Source organism: Lepisosteus platostomus, chromosome 2, assembly GCF_059453375.1.
Source record: "Lepisosteus platostomus isolate fLepPlt1 chromosome 2, fLepPlt1.hap1, whole genome shotgun sequence".
Lineage (NCBI taxonomy): Eukaryota > Metazoa > Chordata > Actinopteri > Semionotiformes > Lepisosteidae > Lepisosteus > Lepisosteus platostomus.
Window position 1 is genome coordinate 10,426,829 of NC_142612.1, and position 7,580 is coordinate 10,434,408.

Consider the following 7,580-nt stretch of genomic DNA (forward strand, 5'->3'; position numbering starts at 1 on the left):
GTGCTTTATATCCTCATAAACACTTTATTTCATAGTTTAACAATAAGAGATTTCTGCAGAAATAAGTAATACATGTTTGAAGGTATGAATGTTAAAGTAATTCTCTGTCCCTTTCTATATATGGAATGGCAAAGAAAGGAAAACAATAAGTGCTTAACAGGCAGAAATATAGGACAGCCAACCACATACCCAAGATATCATGAATGCTGACGCAAGAGCTAACAATCCAAAAATATGCAAAATACAGTCAATATGGAGAATGGAGCAAACACATAAGCAGTGTGGTTTAATTATCATGAAAAACAGCCCCACAGTACCACAATTCCTAGTGTTAATCCTGGTTATAATACAGTACCTAGGGTGTGTGACAGAAGATCATGCACAGGAAGCACAAGCTGACTGATATTACAATCCGAAATGTGCGTAAGCATAGACTACTTACACTTTTTTAAAGGGGTAAGAGCTTCCAAAGTAAATAGTGGATTCCCATACAAAACCAAGATAAAATACAAAAAGCTATATCAACAGAGACTGCTATAATACTTTGCATCACACAGACTTCATGTTAAACAGTACATTGAAACATTGGTTTTCAGTAAATGTATCTCAGTAATAAAATACGAATCTAGGTTTTAATTGATCTGTAATCACATATGACAATATAACAAATTGAGTACAGTATAAGATTATTTTTATAGCCCCAGTCCTAAAAGAAACACTGGCCATTTCAGCAATATGTTTATGTAGCAAATCGATGCTTCCCTGTTTAGCAACAACCACAGCAGTCAAAGCTTTCTGGAATTCTTCAAAAGTCAGTCTTGCTTTCTTCTGAAACTGGTTTTCTAAACTTTCTGTACTTGTCCTTTTGTCTACAGCAAACAATAGGAGGAGGGTTCTGCTACTTTAGTTTGGACTGTTCCCTAAAAATAGCACATGAGAGGTATTCTGGAATGGATATGAGATAAGAAGCCAGTTCCAGTCCAGCTACAAACCCTTTCTAATCTCCTGACTTGCAGGATGGCTTTATGAAATCTGTGGTACTGCTTTTAGCCCCATGCCTCACGGACAGGACAGCTGTCTACATTACACAACTAACAGGGCTGATATTTCTCTAAATCCAGGAACAAGGGGGAAGAAAGCAAAATCATACTGTAGGTAAGATACAAAGAACTGCTTATTCCATCACAACATATCTATAGTTTCATTGAACCTGATTGGCTGCCAATATTTATTTTAGATGTTAAATAAAAAACAAACCCCAGAAGAACAACTTAAGTACAGATTTTTTTTTTCGGTCCTCATAACCTTGATCCAAATCACTGGGGGGTTTGTGTGGGTTTGACATGCAGATCTAGTCTCATTCTAGTAATCTATTTATATTTTCATAACACACCTATTCATACTGTAAATAAGAGACAAAAATTTGTGTTAAATTAATTTGAACTGCCTGTCTGGGATGATTTGAAGTAGAAATGCACAAAGCACTTAAATGACAGCAAATGATTTTAGTCCACAATTATATAATGTGTAATAGGCCATTTTGCATTATGGTTTCTCTTCCTCACTCCTAGACCAACATGGTGGAATGCCATGCTTACTATTTTCACATAAAATGACTGGAAAGCCTGACACCTGGTACCACTCAGTTTGACTCCTGCTTCTCCCGGTAAGCACAGCAGTTACCTCTTATGTCACGACTATAGTCCCCCCTCCTTAAGGGTGCTCCAGCCCTTTCACTAAATACTTCATTCTCTGCACCTGTTTCCCATTCCCTGCCCACCTTAAAAGCCAGGCGCTGACGCTCTTCCGGGCTCTGCATCTGATTTCCATATCGTGCGAGTCCGGGACCAGGAAGCGCCTGGTCCCGTTAAGGTTTTAACCTCCGTTCCCGTTCCCGTTCCCCGTCCGCCGGTTCCGACCCGGCCTTCGTGGTTTTAATTCCGAGTTCTGATGGATCTCCTGGTTTTGGACTTACCTTCGTGTTTTGGATACTCTATGGATTATTCTTTGGGATTGTTCGCCTCGGCCACACCTCCCCCGTGCACCAGCGCACCTTGGACACGCCCCCCTGTCTTCAGCCCTGATTTCCTGCATGACGTTTCCCCAGTGTTCCCCCACTTCGTCGGATTGTGTCGTCCGCATAGGGTCCGGAAAGAACTGTTCGTTACATCTTAGTGGCCATGCAATCACATCAGCAGTGCTTGGCCAATACAGTACCATCCAGCCATGGACAAGATTTAAATGGATAAATAATGTATTGCACCAGGAACATCACGTAACATCCACATTCTCACTTTGGTGTTTCAGCTTTCACTTAATCTTGAACTTTAACTGACTCTCTCATCTTGGCAGAAGAACCACAGGAGGAACTCCAAAGAGTTTACAAATCAAGATGTACAAATAGTCTTCATTTCCATATTTTTGTAATGGCTTTTTCACCAGTGATATGCATTCTAACTGTAAGAATGAATATATCACTGTGCATTAATTTTAGAGCCACCGAAATTCAGACTTGAAAACAAAAGAGCACACACCTGTGGGCTGTGGTTACAAGTAGAGAATTCTGACTATAACAAGCTACAAAACGTTTGGTCCTAAGGCAGTGGGTCACATATTGTAGGACTGCCATACTGTAATTTCCACAGGGTAGATGGGTGCCCTGGGTTTCCAACAAATATAAACATCAAAAGGCCGATCTGTCTGTAGAGTCCTGGACAGCCAGCTGCAATAGCAGCACTATTATAAGTTTTCCAGTGGGCACATTAGTCAAAATGTCAGAGACTGGTATGTGGTTTCACAATGATAAAGTTTTGACAGACAGTTCTTGATACTAAAATAAAAGACAACTGTTAAGAGCTACAATGCCTCTGAATTATTTGGCAGCATTTGGGGATTAGTGTGCAAAGAAGATTCCAAATTGGGATGATTTTACTGCTGTCATAATTCCTTTAAAAAAATGTAATTAACACACGCCACTATGAAATCTCATCATCTAAGATATTTAATATTTTACTTTGATAAACAGCGTTGTGTATGTGTAACCATTAAGCGCAGCTGATTTGTTGCTAAGAGCTACAGTACAGCATACTGTAAAGACAAATTACTTTATTTTAGCAGAGTGAAAACATAAAATATTTGAGGTAATATTCTACAGTTTATTAGATCAGTTGAGACTTTGTGGAGGAAAGTGGAGCTCACTGTTTTTACACAAGCTTAAGCAACAACAGGCCTATAGAAATTTAAGGTAGGGAGATGCTCCTTTTATTACAGTTTATTGAAAGATGTCACCAATGAGTTGACCATGTATATTTTTTTTATTTTTTCACTATTTAAGTGAAACAAAAGTGCAAGATATTTGTATTTCTTAAGAAAGGCTGTTATGCAGCAGCCACTGGAGAGCTGTACTACAGTGGGTGAGTCGAAAACCAGGCCTGGATGACAAAATGTTAAAATGCAAGCGGAGAATGGCAGGATCAGAAAGTAAGGGAGATCTGATGCAGGCAAAGGAAACTCCAAAAAGAACGGGCCTTCGAAAAAGAAGTGAGGTTTCCAGCCAAAAAATAAAAAAGGGAAGAAGCTGTCCAGCCGATGGTGTAAGAATAATTAAAAAAGGGAAAAATAACCACAAAGGTGAGGAAAAATGTCTAAATGAAAATGATAAAAAGGGAAAAAAGGAAAAAAATAAAAGACCCAAATGGAAATCCGCTGTATCATTATTCAGGGAATTCAGGGAATTGAACAAATAAGCTTTACTTGCTAGAGCCAAAACCACTCGCACAACCAGTAATAGTAATGACAGAGCAATGATAGAATAGTTCGAGGTGACTTAAATAAGGCGCCTAATTAACTTGATTGAGAACTAGGCTAATGCTGGCTTAATTCAAAGGCAGCCCTATCTAGTTTGAGTGGCAGGCTCAGAGCGAAATGGGAATGTTGCTAATGCAGGACGCGAGTCGGTCCTGGCCTGGGCATGAGACAAAAGCTTAATATATAGATTGGTAATCTATGCCCTTTGAAAGTTGCGCCCTTACGAAGAATAACAAAATACACAAACAGCAGCTTCAGTAAAATAACAAATAGATTGTGCCTGCTGAGAACATTTGTAACTTCAGATAAATAGGGTATGATAAACACAGTTGTAACCTGATCAGCATTCTCTCCTGTCCATTAGTGGTGAACTCAAGATGGACGTTCTTGCCTGAACCGCATTCCCCAAGCAGCAATGGGGAATGACCTGCCATCCTCAGTCACCTGACCAACCGATCAGAAATGTCATGGAAAGCAGCAAGATCCTCTGTGAGGTGTCCGCACCAATGGGCGAGAAGGAAGGAAACCTCCATCTTACTGATGGAACTTGTGAGGTTTTTCATTTCTGGGAGGGGGGACGTTTTTTTTTATTTTAGGAAAAGTTCTGCATTAAAGGATAGCATTTCTTGTAACTAGTTTATAAATGTATTGTCAATTCAAAGCTGTTTTAACTAAGTAGACACGGGTAATTATGTATTGTGAGTTAAAAGCAAATAAAAAGAACTATAACTTTTCTTTTACTGTTGCATTTATTTGACTGTTTTGCCTCCAGGTGTGCCACACTGCATGTTACTAAGGCTTGTTTTAATTCACGAGAGTTTGAATTCCTTCTTTTACTAAAGGACATTCATTATCAAACCGTTTAATGCAGAAATTTATCTCCAACATTATTAAACAGTTCTAAATGTTAAACTGTTATCTTTATCTATAGCTGTTTGCCAAGTCTGTTCATTTCTGTCATATATTAGCAGATGGGAGCTGTTGGCCTTCTATAAAAAGAAAGACATCTAGAAATTCAAGCCTGCATTTTGTTTCTCCCACCAACTACCCAGTCTCGTTAGAAATTGCATCATAAGATGTTTCTGAAGACCAAGTTCTTTTTCTTCCATATTACTTCTATGACAAACATAAGCTGGAAAAAAAATCTATTTTAAACAAAATATTGTGCTTAGTTTTTTTACATTTTGTCTGCTTTTCACTTAATGTTTAGCCTTCTGCCTGCCTTCTGTAGTGATCTTCTACTGATATTTCAGACGATTTGGTTCAAGCTTAGTTAACACTGACAGATCAAAGATCTGATTTTGGTACTTCAAAAAGATTACTTTTAGATTTATGGGTGTGTACTGTAGAAAGGTGATTTTAAAGAAGGGGAACATATGATAATGAGTCAATTAAATTTGATTGGTAAATGTGATTCATATTAATTGCCGTTTGTGAGGCTGATCATAGATTGTCTAACTTGAAATGTCCTTGTGTGTTTTTAAAGATTTCTTACGTGAATAAAAGACTTCTAAATAATGAGCTTTGTTTCCTCTCACACACTAAACTGAATTAATAACAATAGGAGTCCTGTGTTTTTTAGGCCTTCTATTGATTCTCATTTTATTTGTACTATCCTATACTGCTCTGAAATTAAATTACAGGTGAAGTGAAAATATACCAAAAACAAATGGTTTTTACAAAAAGATAACACAGGGATTGTAAAAGAGATTTTAACCTGCATGGATGTCCCTGTTCCTCTATTTATCAGAAGATTCAATAAATGATCTTTTAGTTTAACACCAGTCTAGTGCCTCTATTTCTATTGATTTCATTGCAGACTGTCCCAGCATGCAATGTCTATGCTCAAAAGCCTGAATAATTTACAGTTAGATTGACATGGAGATCTTCCATGACCTTTCACTGTATCTGTTTTGGCAGTGGTGGTAAGAGCTGGATTTTAACACCACCTTGATTACTGCTAGCTTGACAGCTGTTCCTATCATCCCTGGCAGCCAAGCAGCCTGGCAGCTTTATCTTATGCTTAAGTGCAAGGGTGATTCCTAACTTCATCACACATAGTGTTGAAGTGGGACCTTGTCAGAAAAGTATTTTCTGCTTAACTAATGTGAGTAACTCAATATATCATAGACGTCAGTGAAGTTCTACCCGTTTTCTAAGAACACTTGAAAAAATTACCAATAGGTAAAATAATTCTTGTCTCTTAATGTGGTGATCATGCAAAGCAAATTCTGGAAGATTCACTGAAATGTAATCTAAGCTACAGTACGAGCCTTATTCCCCCATTTTTATCCCCATTGCAATGTGTGGAATGGACTTTTTATGAACAGACTTTTTTACCAGTTTTACTGACCCTTGTGTACAGTAAATATCCTGGAACATTGGCTTGATGTGAACCTTACTGTTGCAGGTTCCAGAGTGAACCTGAGGAGGAGAAGTGGCCTGTTGACATCACCTCCAGACAGCATACCTGTGACTGAGCGGAGGATTTGAAAAGTCCTTGACAACTGTTGGTGCTGATGATGTCCCATCATTTCTAACTTTCTCCTGTCCTTATGACTGCCTTCAAGCAAAAGGGGCAGCACTTACACTGCTGAACATCACTGGAGTTTGACTAGATGGAGGCGGGAGTAGTAAGTTAGGCAGGATGCTCAATAGCATCTTTCACATGGCAGGTATGAGGTGTGGTATAGCACTGTAACTTTTCCATTAACCACGGATCCTGACAATATTGACATATTGTCCAGGTTGGTTGGAACTATTTGAGTATATCTGAGGAAATAACCAAAATAGAAAAGATAAATACAACAAAATCAACACAGATTCAACACATCTGATAAGTATGTACTCTTTAGAATGCAATTTACATCACTTGTATGAATCTACGTAAAATATATGAGAACCGTAATAAAGTTGAGTTGATGACAGTGTCATTATCTGAACCATTTTTTACTGCAACTACATAAAACACAATAGAAGAAATTGTAATTTTTTGCTTGAAATTAATCACATTTCTATTTAAACAGTACCCACCAGGGAGACTGAGGCAGATTTATTCTCCAGCTCTTAAGGAGCACCTGTAGTTACGCTTTCAGCAAGAAGTCAAGACATGAGACAGGAACTGAAAATTTGAAATATCTCTTACCTTCTTTTAAACAATTCTTAACCAAGACATCTCTCGCACACACCGCTGTTTGCAGTCTTGGCAGCAGGAATGGATGACTACAACCATTTAGATCCCGTTTCAGGTTTTTAATTAGCTATTTATCAAGACTGTTAAGCTTATGAGATTTGATTTATTGTGCAAATAAGTTCAATTTAGTACTTTAGGTCAGTGGTGGAATGAAAAAAGGGGAATTCTGCAGATGACTGAAGACTGGAGGTGGCGATGGCATTGCTGTTCACTTAGGAATAGCCCAGTGCTGATGTTTTGTAAACTACATTTAGTTTCAGTTGCAGTTTACACCACTTTATAACTCCTCGGAGCACTGCTGTTGCCATTGACAGATATTTAAAAAAAACTCAAAACAGTGTGCCTCTCGGGGAACAGCATTCATTCACAGGACATATCAGAAGTTCTGGAAATACCACGTTTGGGTTTTCAGTTTATGTGAGTGAGCACGTTTTTTTTATTCACATTTATTCGTTCAGCCGGGTAGCTAAGACATTTCGAATTTAACACTGTGAAAATGTATACATTTGCAAGTTCTAATTTTGTCGTAAATGCATTTTAGTATGTAGCATACGCAATATAGCATGTCTTTAATTTGCTA

The 7,580-nt window shown here is 38.1% G+C and overlaps 1 long non-coding RNA gene across 2 annotated transcripts; it reads left to right on the forward strand.

Annotated features, from left to right (window-relative positions):
- Positions 1–813: 813 nt before the first annotated feature.
- LOC148675896 (uncharacterized) lies at positions 814–6,754 on the forward strand. Of its 2 annotated transcripts, XR_015924991.1 has the most exons (4): positions 814–1,155; positions 1,572–1,666; positions 4,172–4,356; positions 6,218–6,754. It is a non-coding gene; the product is annotated as an uncharacterized LOC148675896 (long non-coding RNA). The 2 variants fall into 2 exon arrangements; XR_015924990.1 differs by lacking the exon at positions 6,218–6,754 and having other exon boundaries at positions 865–1,155; positions 4,172–4,542.
- Positions 6,755–7,580: the final 826 nt, after the last annotated feature.